Genomic DNA, 14,533 nt, shown 5'->3' with positions numbered 1-14,533 from the left:
ATATATATTAGGTTTAAGTATATTTTGAACAACTTAGTATATGAAACTACATTTTCAATTTAAAATTTTGTGAAATCTAAATACAGGTAGCATACAAATTGATATTTACTGTGCATGTAATATACACTAGATTTCAAAGACTTATATGAAAGAAATGAATGTAAAATAGTTTATTAATAATTTTTAATTGGCTACATGTTGAAATAATATTTTTGATATTTTGGTTTAAATAAATATTAAAATTAATTTCATCTGTTTTTAGAAAAAACTTTAATGTGGCTGCTAGAAAAATGTTAATGAAATATTTAGCACACATTATATTTCTGTTGGATAGCTTTGCTCTAGAGGTAGGGTCCTGGTACTAACGGAAGTGGGGTTGGAAGGCTTTTCCATACCTTTTGCTACTCTAGGCCTCTCCATTCTTCCTTCTTCCCCATCCTTTTTACTCCTCTTACCCTTGAGGTATAGAAAGTATTATGCACTTAATTATACCTCTCCAGAGTATTTAATTTTAAAAGACAGTAGAGGTTGTGTGGATACTTCACATAAAGAACTCATTGTCACTGGATTTCAGGCCTCAATGAGGGAGGTATTTGGCTTTTTAGAAGTCACTACTGAACTTCCAGGATTATCTCTATTTACATGTTCTACCCATGTAAGTACTCATACTTGTCAAACCTGAGTCCCAGTTTAAAGACTCCAAAATGTGTATATGTAGAAAATTATTAGTTTGCTCATGTATATTGCTAGTCTCCCTATTTCTAAAAATGGGCCTTGCTGAGGTGCTAAAGGACACTTGCAATAAAAAACCTGTCTTGCTCAAGCCTCAAATCTGAGCAGGCATCACTGGGTGAAAGACTAAAATGCTAAAGATTGTACATCTCCAAAGTTTGCTCTCCAGAGCCTCTATTAAAAGGATATGCAGTAGAATCTCTTATTTATTTTTGATTAAAAAAAATAAAGTATCCTTGCCCTGGCTGGTGTGACTTAGTTGGTTGGAACGTTGTTCCATACGCCAAAGGAGGCAGGTTCAATTCCTGGTCAGGGCACATACCAAGGCCTGGTCAGAGCCCACTGGGAGATAACCAATCAATGTTTCTCTTTCACATTGATAGTTCTCTCTTACCCTCCCTTCCTCTCTCTAAGATCAGTAAAATAAATAAATAAAGTAGCCTTGGTTTCTTTATATGTAAATTGGGGAAAGCAATAGAGAGAGAGAGTACTTGGGTAGACTCATGAGGGCTGAGAGGACAAAATGAATTCATATATGTAAAGTGCTTAGACCAGTGTCTGGAATATAATAAACCTTTAGCTCAATCAGTGTTAACTATTAATATAAAATGGATAGCTTTGCTCTAGAGGTAGTGCAGATGTGTGACAGAACTTAAGTGGCATCTGATTTCTATTAGAATACTTATTGGAAGCATACTCAACTATCTTACTCAACAGAAGGAAAAGATTGGAATAATCAAACCCTAGGAGAGTTGGGTGGAGCTGGACATCAAGAACTTGAATGCTGCACGCACTCTCTGATTTTTGTCTCTATGCTTCTGTGTGTGTTAACTTCTTCACATGGCCAGAAACCAACAACTCCTGAGTCTACTTCTTATACTTTCCTCTACTAGAGAGAGTCTCTTCTCAGTTATAGTTTTTTTTAAAATGTAAGATATTTTTATTGATTTCAGAGAAGAAGGGAGAAAGAGACAGAAATATCAATGATGAGAAAGAATCATTGATTGGCTGCCTCCTGCACGCCCCACACTGTGGATTGAGCCCACAACCCGGGCCTATGGCATGACTGGGAATTGAACTGTGATCTTCTGTTTCATAAATCAACAATCAACCACTGAGCCATGCTGGCTGGGCCTCAGTTATAGTTTAAAAAAAAACATCCAAGGAAAGGACTATGAGTGGCCTAGCTTAGGTCAGGCACCCATTCTTAAACCAGTCAATCTTGGCTGAAGGAGCCAGGACATATTGGAGCATGGTTGCTCTTGTTGGAACCCCATAGTTAGAGTTTGAGTAGAGAAGTTCCCAAATGTAAGTGAGGGTGTTGGGCAGGTCTTTGGCATGCTGTCATTGGCTGGGTACTGCTGGGGAAAATCATGGCTTCAGCTCAAATACTAAAGCAGATCCCAAAGGTGCTGCAACTTGGGGCTGTTAATTGCTCCCTTTGTAGACAATCACTAAGTTCTTGCAGGGACCTTTGAACAGCATACCAATTCATGGTTGCCACAGTCCATCCTTGTGCTGCACAGATTTACCTCTCTGCACATGTTCAGGGAGCAGCTCCTCCATGTTCCTCCATTCTGAGGGGTGTGAGCTTTTGTTAACCATACCCTTTTCTGATTGGGATTGCTGCACTGTCCATTCAAGGTCACAGTCCAACAACAGAGTGCCAGAGGCACCCATGTGAGTCACTTGATTTCCACACATATGCCTCCCTTCCCTCATTGTGTAACAGGAGCCCTGCTTCCACTTGCTGATCAGGTACAAGGACCTCTGCCAAGAAGGTCTGTTTATTTGTTTGTTTGTTTATATTTTAATCCTTACCCAAGTATGTTCATTGATTTTAGAGAGAGAAGAAGGGAGAGGGAGAGAGAGAGAAGCATTGATGTGAGAGAGAAACATTGATTGGTTGCTTTCCACACACACCCCAACAGGGGATCAAACCCTCAACCTGGATATGTGCCCTGACTGGGAATTGAACCCATGACCTTTAGGTTTACAGGATGACACTCCAACCAACTGATCCACACCCACAGGATTGGTGACTATTCTTGCCTGTTGGTCCCTGGACACAGGGATCCAAAGTGCCTAAGCAGCAGCCATAGCTTATAGTTCACTGTGTCCACTGGCAAGACTACACTCCCTAATGAGTCCCTCCAACTCTGCAGAGCCCAGATTTGCAAGGATGGGAAACACAAAATCCTCCAGAGGGTCACTGGGAGTGACAGTAAATGGAACCACTACTGTGTCCAATTATTGGTTTCTAGCACATATTTTCTTCCTACTGGACACACCACCATATAGCAGCCTCTGATTCAGTGCATATACTGCATCCTGGAGGAGTGCTCAATCCTTAAGAGTCTTGCCTCCAAGATAACATTTTACAAACAACAGCCAGGTTATGAGATCCTTAGGTGGGGAGTCATCAGTATAAACCCGGAGTCTTTCATATCATCTGGAATATGATACTGGAGTCCATATGTATTGTTCAACCAAATGAATAAATGAATTAATGAATAATAAAATGTGAATGCTGGGTGAATACAAGACATTTGGGACTAGGGAGTGGTATGGGATGGCTACAGATTTGGCAATATCATTCATAATCATTTTTCAGCTACAATCTATAAGGTCTGACTCTTGAACCCTTATCTCCCACCCTTACCTTTCTCATGAGTTTCAGATAAACATCTACAACAGCAAACTTGATGGTGATGTCTAATATTCCAAAAGCACCTACAACAGAACATGTTCAAAATGAACTTATTTCCCCACTAACCCTGTTCCTCCTTCTGCTAATGTGACCCAGATCAGAATCTTAGAAGTCAACCTAGACTTCATCCTCTCCCTCCATCAATTTGTTACTAAAATCTTGTTATTTCTGTATCTTCAATAGCTTAGGAATTTGAGTTTCTCTCCCCTCTGGTTTCTTTCCCTCTAGCTATTCTTCGTTTCCTGTCCAACTTCCTTGTCATTGACAAACTGATTTTTCTAAAATGCAGACTTAATTATGCTTCTCTCTTTCTTAAGCGGGCGGATCACAAGCATTCTTATTACACAGTGTTTTACATAAATGTTAAAGGCACGCCTTAAAATTAAATACCCATTGCATTTTGAAGTTATTTATTACATGTTCTTAGAAGCTAATATCTTTTTAAAGAATGATACTTTGTAAAATGTTTTTTAGTACTCGTTTAATAGAAACTTACCTGGCCACTGGGTAAAGCTAGCAATAAAACTATTGGTGCGCAACGTGTTAAGATTGTCTAATAGCTCCCCAGGGCTGTAGGATAAAACCCATACTTCTTGGTTAGCCTGGCTTATAACATCTTCCACGATCTGGTCCTGTCTATCTTGCTTACCACTCTATAAAGCTATAAGCTTGTGGTGGTGGGAATTATATCATCCTCAACTTCATCATTATAGTGCCTAAAACAGTTTTGGTGACCAAATACCGTTTTCCTAAATGAATGAATGAGAAGACCTGAAATGGGCTTTGAAGATTGAGCTAGGTAAATAAAATATAGACTGAACATCTAATCTGAAACCTTCCAATAATTATTGAGCTACTAAGTTGAGTTTTTTTGATGAAATAGATTCCTTGTCCTTAATTTTTATATCTCCAGGCTTCTGGTCAAGATGGTAGCATAACTAAATGCGGTACTTGAATCCTCCCACAACCACATCAAAATTACAACTGAACTACAGAATAACTATCATTCAGAAGGGCCTGAAATCTAACTGAACAGAAGTCCTACATCTAAGAATGTAAAAAAGAAGCCACAATGAAATTGATAGGAGGGGGTGGAGATGCTGGTCCCACACACACCTGTGGTGGATAAAAATTGGGAGGAAATCTCAGCTTCAGAGGACCCCTCCAGGAATGAGAAGTCCCAGCCCCACAACAGGCCCCCCAACCCAGGGTTCCAATGCCAGACAAAAAAGTCCCCATAACTTCTGGCTGCAAAAACCAGTGGGGATGGTGGCTGCGTGAGATGGAGGGCTGCTGGAGTCCCAGGCATTCCACTTAAAGGGCCTCCACAGCCCTAGCCGGTGTGGCTCAGTGGATAGAACATCGGCCTGGGGACTGAAGGGTCCTGGTTCGATTCCGGTCAAGGTCACATGCCTGGGTTGCGGGCTTGATCCCCAGTAGGAGTAGTACAGGAGGCAGCCAATCAATGATTCTCTCTCATCCTTGATATTTCTATCTCTCTCTCCCTCTCTCTTCCTCTGAAATCAATAAAAATATTTAAAAAATAAAATAAAAATAAATAAATAAAGGGCCTGAACAGACTTACCCTATTTTTCTGTGTATAAGACACCCCCAACTTTTCCAATCCAAAATTAAGAAATCAATATTTTAAACATTTTACTGGTTTTCCTCTTAAGGCCTTCTTTTTTTGGCATCTTTTAAAAAGTTGTTCTTCCTGTTTTCTCCACTGTCTGATCACACACTCAGTGGGAGGAGGTCCAAAATGTCTCTCTGCAGCTCTATTTCCATGCTCTTTTGCATAGCTGATTACATTCAGTTTGAATTTTGCCAAGTAAGACAATTGCTTACTGGTATTTATCTTTTTTTTTTTTTTTTGACATCTTTATGGGCTCTGAAGGCTCTGGTCCCTGTTGCATCTGCGCACTCTCCCAATTATAGCATCAGCTGATGTCAATAATAATAAGGCTCGTGATTGGAGGAAGCCTGTTTGACAAGGTATGGGCAGCTACACACCCACGCGGTTCCCTCCTCGGCTGACTTCCCTGTATAAGACACCCCTCAATTTTCATAATGATTTTAGAAAAAAATGGTGTCTTATACACTGAAAAATACAGTACTCAGATTCACTTGCTCTGAGCTCCAGTGCTGGGGCACCAGGGATATATGGAAAGGAACTGAATTGTCTGGAATCAGGCAAGAGCTGGATGGGCAGTTTTCTCCCTGACAAAAGCCATTGTTCCTTTTCAGAGCCCTCACATTCCACTGAGCCAGTAGACAGGTGCCATATCTGAGTCTCCATCACCCTGGCTAACATTTTTGGCCCCATCTGGTGATTCCCTGAAATCCTGCCCCACCCAACTTGTGAGCCCATCCAAGCTGCTTTCAGAGGCTTTTCCATATGAATGGCCTCTCATGGCTCATGCTTCACACTTTTCCAAAATCTCTCAAATGAACAGCATCTGGCCTCTATGTGCCCTATATCTCTCACTAAGTGGCCCCAGGCCTGGCAGTAGCAGCAACTGGCCTTGGTTTTTAGCTTGGCCTCTTTGGGGTACTTCCAAGCCCAGCACAAGTAGCAGCCATCTGCAGATCACTTTGTAGCTCATGCCAGGTGGCTTCTGGCAGGGCACAGGGGGAGGCTGACCTTGATGTATACCTCCCGGGAGGCTCCAGAGCCAGTGCCCCTTGAGAACAGCTTCAGAATATGTTAAAGTACCACGCAACCTCCTCCACCAGGGACACACTCATGGAGAGGACTCAGCAAGCACTGGAGCTCCCCTGAGGTAAGTCCTGCTCTGTGGGATTGGCCCTTGCATAGGTGAACCTCCATGGTGGTCAGAGCTAGTCCTTGAAACCAATCAGACTGTGGGCAAATCCTCACACTGATATGCCAACAGCAATCAAGGCTCAACTACAACAGGAGGGTGCACACAGCTCACACAGGTGATCTGGGAAGCTATGCCTTTGGAGCTTACAGAACACCTACTACATAAGGCCACTCTACCAAGCCCAGTAGATGTAGCAGCTCTACCTAACACACAGAAACAAACACAGGGTGCCTGCCAAAATGAGGAGACAAAGAAACATGTCCCAAATGAAAGAACAGAACAAAACTAAAGAAAAAGAACTCAACAAAATGGAGACAAGCAATTTACTAGATACAAAGTTCAAAACACTGGTTATAAGGATGCTCAATGAACTTAGGAGAAGAGTAAACTCATTGAGAACTCCAACAAAGAGATAGGAAACATAAAAATGGAACTAGAAAACATAAAAAAGTTCCAGTCAGAAATGAAGACTACATTAATTGAAATGAAGAATACATTACAGGAAATCAACCATAGAATAGATGAAGCAGAGAATCAAATCAGAGATTTGGAAGATAAGGAAGCAGAAAACACCCAATCAGAACAGCAAAAAGAATCCAAAAAAATGAGGATAGCACAAGGCGTCTCTGGAACAACTTCAAATATATCAACATTCAGGAAGTGCCTGAAGGAGAAGAGAGGGAGCAAGAAATTGTTCAAGACCTATGTAAAAAAAAAAAAGATGAACTTTCCTAATCTGGTAAGGAAGTGGATATACAAGTCCAGGAAGCACAGAGAGTTCCAAACAAGATAAACCCAAAGAGACTGACACCAAGATGCATCATAATTAAAATGCAAAAGAGTAAAGAGAGAATCCTAAAAGCAGCAAGAGAAAAACAGTTAGTTACCTACAAGGGAACTACCATAAGACTTTGCAACAGAAACTTTGCAGGCCAGAAGGGATCGGCACAAAATACTCAAAGTGATGAAAAGCAACAACCTACAACCAAGATTACTCTACCCAGCAAGGCTATCATTTAGAATTGAAGGACAGATAAAAGAGCTACCCAAACAAGAAAGAGCTAAAGGAATTCATTATCATCACACTAGTACTACATGGAATGTTAAAGGGTCTTCTTTAAAAAGAAAAAAAAAGAAAAAAATATAACTAATAAAATGACAATACATATCTATCAACAATTGAATCTAAAAATCAAAATAAATGAACAAGCAGAACAGAAAAAGACTCATATTTTGTGGTTGCTAGATGGGAGGGGGGGTTGGGAGGATCTTGAAAAGGGGAAGGGGTTAATAAGTACAAATTGGTAGTTACAGAATAGTCCCTAAAGTACAGCATAGGGACTTACATAATATTGCAATAACTATGTATGGTGTCAGAAGGATGCTAGATTGATCAGGATGATCACTTAGTAAGTTATATAATGTCTAATCATTGGTTTGTATACTTGAAACTAATGTAATATTAGTTGTAATATTTTATGTCAACTGTAATTGAAAAATAAAAAATTAAAATTAAAAAAAAATTTTGGTATCTCCATGACCAGCTTGGCACATAGTAGGTATATATTCAATAATTTATTAATGGTATTATGTATTCAGCCAAAGGATCATTTCTTTTGGGAAATGTAATGCTTATTTAATTACAGAGCAACTTACTTGGGAAGAGATGAAAACTTCATTAGTTCTTTGTGAAGAAGCTATTCTGCTGGTCAGATACCTGAGCAAACAGACCAGGCCTTAAGACAATTTAATCAAGCACATTTCTTATTGACCAGAATGGACCTGCTGTTGGAGAGGACACCTGTCTTCCTGAGGTCAGTGGCTCCAGCATTAAATTTATTAACTGTAACCAGATCTGGCTACAGATGCTGCCAAAAACAGGGATATCCCAAGGTGTTGTTACTGGATACTAATTTTGGATAAATACCTCCTGGAGGCTTTAAGTCTTTCAAAATGAAGACTGTATGATATAATAAATCATAACTATTACTGGAGTTTCCATTTCAGTGAATAAACTCATATTTTTTGTAATTGGGACATACAACATACATACTGGCACTTAAATACTTAAATAGAGTTCAGAAGTCAAATATTTTACAAGGCCCTAGGAACCTGTTTTCAAAGTAATGAAAAGTGACCCTGGTTGCAATACGATCACTCCCTTCGGAGAACTTGCAAATAAATTTAGTTAGTAAAAGCTTCTGCCAGCATGATTCTAGTTCAGAGAACAACAAGGATATTCCCAGTTGCCAGTTGCTCTTATCTGCTGCTGCTCCTAATGCCTAATTTGGAAAATCTCCATTTTGCTGTAGGTTTAAGACTGGGTTATCTAATCCCTAGACTTTTTTCCAACTATTTGATTCTTTGGAGCTTTCGAGGAAACTCGTGGTCCATGGTATAGTACCTTTCACTCAAACTAAAAAAGGGTAAGCTGGTTAAAGTATCAATGGTCAAGGCTTTGTAAACTTTTTTTTTTCTTGACAGGAAGAGTTTTCGACCTTATTAGTTAAATGAGGAGATTAAAACTTAATAGCAACTCTGCTAATTTTCTATTATTAAGCTGAGATGTGGCTAAATATTTTCTACTATCATGCCAACACGAAAATGGATTTTCTTGCTTCCAGTTTAACTAGCTAGAAACTTCTGCAAATAAAGCTTCAATCTTAAAATGAGATGGTGTTTTTTTTTTTATCCTCAAGGGCAGAGAATGGAGAAATGAAAAGGAAGGAGGCCAATTTATTCATCCTGATCACCAAGAGGATTGGAGCTTTAGGGAAAGATTTCCTGAGATGACAGAATGTCATTTACAGTGCTCTTAAAAAATTAATAAGGCAATTTGACTTTTAATGCTTTTGCAGTCTTAGTATAGTGGCTTTTTATAGCCCTGAGCTGTGTGTTTAAATGCACATCAAAATGTCAAAGTGGGCCTCTACATAACACCTTTTTGCTGTCTCCAAAGGGGCTACTTAATTATTTGCAGACGTACAGCTTCATTTGAGAACAATTTGAAATACCCCTAACTAGCTGTGAGCAAAGCTGGTCACCTGATGCCTTCAAAGGCAGTTAGAAGCAAATGTAGCCTGGTTGGAGTTTGGTATTCCAGTAAGGGGGAGGGCAGGGTTGCCTAAGGATTAAGAGCATCTGCTGTAGAATCTGGTAAACTGGGTTTGAGTCCTGGATCAAGTCTCACTAATTATGAGACTTGTGCAAGTTACTTAAACTCTCATTAGTGAAAAGGAAACAGTAATATCAGCTACTGAGCATAACACAGTGCCTGGAACAAATAGCAAGGGCTTGGTAAATCTTACCAGCAAAGAAGAAAATAAGCATCATCATCAGCAAAACATTATACCTGCAAGATTTTGTACTAGGTCCTAAGGATACAACAATGTGTAATAAGATATGGATTCCATCCTTCCAGGCTGATTGGAGATTAAACATATATAATAAGCTGGTATGGCACTACTTGGAGTGGGCAAGGAGCCAGGAAAGGTTTATCAAGGAAGAAAGACAGAAGCTTGGCCTTGGAGGAAGTGCAGTATCCAGATAAGCTAACTACAGGCCAAGGGCATTCTCAGGGCTACCACAATTGCATAACTGAATCTTCTTGTCAACCTCATTGAGCATCTCAGTTACCTCAATAACTAAGGATTCATGGAGCAGGGAGGTAGGGGAACTTAAAAGGTTATTGGCTGTGTTACTACTTTTTTTAACTGAATGTTTTCAGTTTGGCCATTTGAAAACAAAGATTTGTTACTAGTTTAAAAATAATTCTTTTCCTTAAGTAAATACTTTGTCAAATGTAGAACAGAAATAATCCTTTGCCACAACAAGATAAAAAATTACTTATGGCCCTGGCTGGTTTGGCTCAGTGGATACAGCGTTGGCCTGCGGACTGAAGGGTCCCAGGTTCGATTCCGGTCAAGGGCATGTACCTTGGTTGCGGGCACATGCCCAGTGGGGGGTGTGCAGGAGGCAGCTGATAGACGTTTCTCTCTCATCGATGTTTCTAGCTCTCTATCCCTCTCCCTTCCTCTCTGAAATCAATAAAGATACATTTTTTTAAAAAATTGCTTATGCACCCATCTGTGTCTACCTTTGTTTGGAGATAGCATAACAGATATGATCCCAACCCAGAGATACAATCAAAACTGAACCATACAAGCTTATAATTTATATAGTTCAATAAATCATGTTTGAAGAAAGGTGTATAGTCCAATTAGTCCAAGGAAAATATAATAATGAGTTTGACTGGGGTGGTGGCAATGAAGAGAGGGAGAGGCATATAGATTCAAGATCTTTATAGAAAGCCTATTTTACTTTAATTTTTAATCTAGAGGCCCATAGCACTAATTCCTGCACCATGGGGTCCCTTGACCTGGCCTGCAGGATCGGGCTGAAATCAGCTCTCTGACATCCCCCGAGGGGTCCCGGATTGCAAGAGGGTGCAGGCCAGGCCAAGGGACCCCACTGGTGCACGATCGGGGCCCGGGAGGGATGCGGGAGGTTGGCCAGCCGGGGAGGGACTGCGGGAGGGCTCCAGGACATGTCCGGCCCATCTCACTCAGTCCCGATCGGAGCATCTGCCCCCTGGTGGTCAGTGCACGTCATAGCGAGCAGTTGAGCGGCCTTAACATATCATTAGCATATTATGCTTTGATTGGTTGAATGGACAACCGGATGACCAGATACTTAGCATATTAGGCTTTTATTATATAGGATATATTTTTGTTGATTTCAGAGAGGAAGGGAGAGGGAGATAGAAACATCAATGATGACAGAGAATCATTGATTGGCTGCCTCCTGCACACCCCCCGCACTGGGGATTGAGCCCAAAACCTGGGCATGTGCCCTGACCAGCAATCACACCAGGACTTCCTAGTTCACAGGTCGATGCTCAACTACTGAGCCATACCAGCTTGGATAGACAGCCTATTTTAAAGATGAAATATTGTACGGAGAACAAGCTATTAGGTAATATTTTCCCAAAAACTCTTCTCTAGAGACCATAAAGATATTGATGCTCTACTGCAGCGGTTCTCAACCTGTGGGTCGCAACCCCTTTGGGGATCGAACAACCCTTTCACAGGGGTCGCCTAAGACCATCGGAAAACACATATATAATTACATATTGTTTTTGTGATTAATCACTATGCTTTAATTATGTTCAATTTGTAACAATGAAATTGGGGGTCACCACAACATGAGGAACTGTATTAAAGGGTCGCGGCATTAGGAAGGTTGAGAACCACTGCTCTACTGTAACCAGAAATTTTATCAAAAGGTTGTGTGTTTTTAATCCCAAATATTGACATGTTAGGGGTAGGACTACTGGAATGTCTTCTTGGAATCCCACTCATTCATTTATTATTTTATTCATAATTTATTATGTTTTTTACTTTGTGCCATGCAGTACGTGTTAGGTATTGCATATATGTTAGTGAACAAAACAGATATGTTTCCTTCTCCCATGGAACTGAAGACAGACAATAAGCAGGTAAGCAAATAAATCACTATATAAATACATTCATACATTTACTCACTGAAGAACTAATATTAAGCACATATTGTGTGTTGGGGAATATTTTGGGTTCTGGGAATTCAATGATGAGCAAAAATAGACTGGTTTCTGTCTTATGGAGCCTACATTCTGAGAGGGAGAGGCAACTTACTCAAAGAGTTACACTAAAAATGGCAACATTGTAACTATGAAAAAGCTATGAAGGAATAGTCATAAAGAAATTTGACCCCACAAGGAGGTCAAGGAAAGCTTCCTTGAAGAAGTGAAGAATAGACGGAGAACTGAAGGATAATAAAGTTAGCTGGCAAAAGGAGGGAGGGGAGAGCATTTCAGAGAGAGGGAAGAGCATGTGCTTAACGCCATAGTATGTCTTAGAGGCTAAAAGATGGTGAGTATGGCCAGAAGAGGAAGATGAACCCATAAAGGAGGCAGAAAGGGTGCAGTTGGAGGTGAAGGAGCAAGCCACAGTCATAGAAACCATGGGAAGAAAGTGTTTCAAAAAGAAAGCCACAGACAGAGTCAAATGCTGCTGAGAGGTTTAGTAATATGAGAACTGAAAATGTCCCTGGATTTCACAACATGCGGCACATTGGTGAGCCCAGTGGAATTATGGGCCATAAGCCAGAATGGAATGATTTGAGAGTGAGTGTAAGGAGAGTAAATGTAAAGGAGTAGAGTATGATTTTAGGAATTGCATTTGGTCACATGTAATGGAACCTGATGGCAGTAGTTTAAATAGGGTTATTTTTCTCACATAACAAGAATGACAGAGGGTGATGGACAGTTCAGGCTGCTGTAGTGGCTTCATGATGTAATGAATGCCATAGAATCCTTCTTTCTGCTTTGTTGTCATCCTCAGTATATGGCTATTTTTTTTCATTGTGAATGCAAGACAACTGTTCACTCTCAAGTCGATAGGAAGAAAGAAAGATCAAGGGGAAAGTTCTGGTGCCTATTCCAGAAAAGCAGAAATTTTCTGTAAATCCCCAGTCCACTTCAGCTTACATGTCATTGGCCCGAAGTATGTCATATGGCTGGGAGGCTGGGAAATGTAGCTCTTCAGCTTGACCCATTGCTGCTCCTAATGGAATCAGCTTCTGTAGGAAGAAGGGAGATGGATATTGAGAGCAACCATGGCAGCTACACAACACATACAAACCACACATTCAGAAAGTGTGTTGGTAAAAGAAAGGAGCGAGATATGATGATAGTTGGAGGGGAACATGGAATTAAAATTTTTTAAAATTTAAATTGGGAATGACTTGAATATATTTAAAGACAAGAAGGGTCTAATCAAGAGACAGAAAGAGTGAGAGGGAGAGAGAGGATTTGAATATAAAAGAACAAAAGAGGTAATTAATTCTGCCCACTGATGTGGCTCAGTGGTTGAGCATTGACCTATGAACCAAGAAGTCACAATTTGATTCCCCATGCCCTGGTTTCAGTCTTGATCCCCAGTTGGGAGTGTGCAGGAGACAGCAGGAGGCAGCCAATCAATGATTCTCTCTCATCATTGATGTTTCTAGCTCTCGCTCTCTCTCCCTTCACCACTGAAATCAATAAAAATATATATATATATATTTTTAAATATATTTTATTGATTTTTTTTACAGAGAGGAAGGGAGAGAGATAGAGAGTTAGAAACATCGATGAGAGAGAAACATCGATCAGCTGCCTCCTGCACATCTCCTACTGGGGATGTGCCCGCAACCCAGGTACATGCCCTTGACCGGAATCGAACCTGGGAACTTTCAGTCCGCAGGCCGATGCTCTATCCACTGAGCCAAACCGGTTTCGGCAATAAAAATATATTTTTTAAAAAGTGTAATGTTCCTTAGAAAGGGGAAGGGGATGGAATCTAAATCAGAAGAGAGATTAACATTAAAGAGAATAAGGATAGGTTCTCTATGGTAACAACAGGAAAAGGAAAGTAGGCTTACATGTTTTATATTGAAAAAAATGAAGTTTCTATTTCCTCTATAATGTAGGAGGTGAGGTTTGCTATTGCCAATGAGAGGGTATAAAGGAGTGATCAGAGCTTTGAGAAGTTTGACATGTTAAAGTTTGAAATAGCTGTTGCAGAGCATAACTGACTCGAGTATAAAGGGCACAAATAAAGTTCTATTGGGAATGTTGTTCTCATCACCTTTCCTGAGAAATACTGATATATTAGAGAATGAGTTTCAGACAATCAACATGACTAGAAAGACATCAATATAAAGCCTGGTGTTGAGTATTAAATATACAGTTACTTATACAACTACCTACCCTTGTGCTCATACCAGCTGAATATCTCTCTCTCTCTCTCTCTCTCTCTCTCTCTCTATGTGTGTGTGTGTGCACGCACTTATGTGCCTGTATGTAGAGACACCCCCCCCCATATACGAATTTCATGCACCGGGCCTCTAGTCTATATATATAAAAGCCTAAGCGACCATTACGACTGAATGACCAGAATGGCTGCATGACCGGCCAGTAGCTATGACACGCACTGACCCAGACCTTGCTGCTGGGGCCTTGACAGCCCCGAATCTGGTTCACCTGCACTCCGGACCCAGACAGGAGGGAGGAGGGAGCCGATTCCTCCTGAAATCGGCCATTGGTTAGCTTGCTGCTGGGGCCAACCTCCTGTGGTCCCTCCCCCCAGCAGGCCACACCCCCTCCCCATGGTCCCAATCGCCGGCCAGGCCAAGGGACCCTACCCGTGCATGAATTCGTGCACCGGGCCCCTAGTCATTAACA

The 14,533-nt window shown here is 40.7% G+C and overlaps 1 pseudogene; it reads right to left on the bottom strand.

Moving 5' to 3' along the window:
- LOC102254571 overlaps window positions 1-12,864 on the bottom strand; it is a 16,483-nt pseudogene extending 3,619 nt beyond the window's left edge.
- Window positions 12,865-14,533: the final 1,669 nt, after the last annotated feature.

Source organism: Myotis brandtii, unplaced genomic scaffold, assembly GCF_000412655.1.
Source record: "Myotis brandtii unplaced genomic scaffold, ASM41265v1 scaffold84, whole genome shotgun sequence".
Taxonomy (NCBI): Eukaryota; Metazoa; Chordata; class Mammalia; order Chiroptera; family Vespertilionidae; genus Myotis; species Myotis brandtii.
This window is presented reverse-complemented; position numbering and strand designations above follow the sequence as displayed.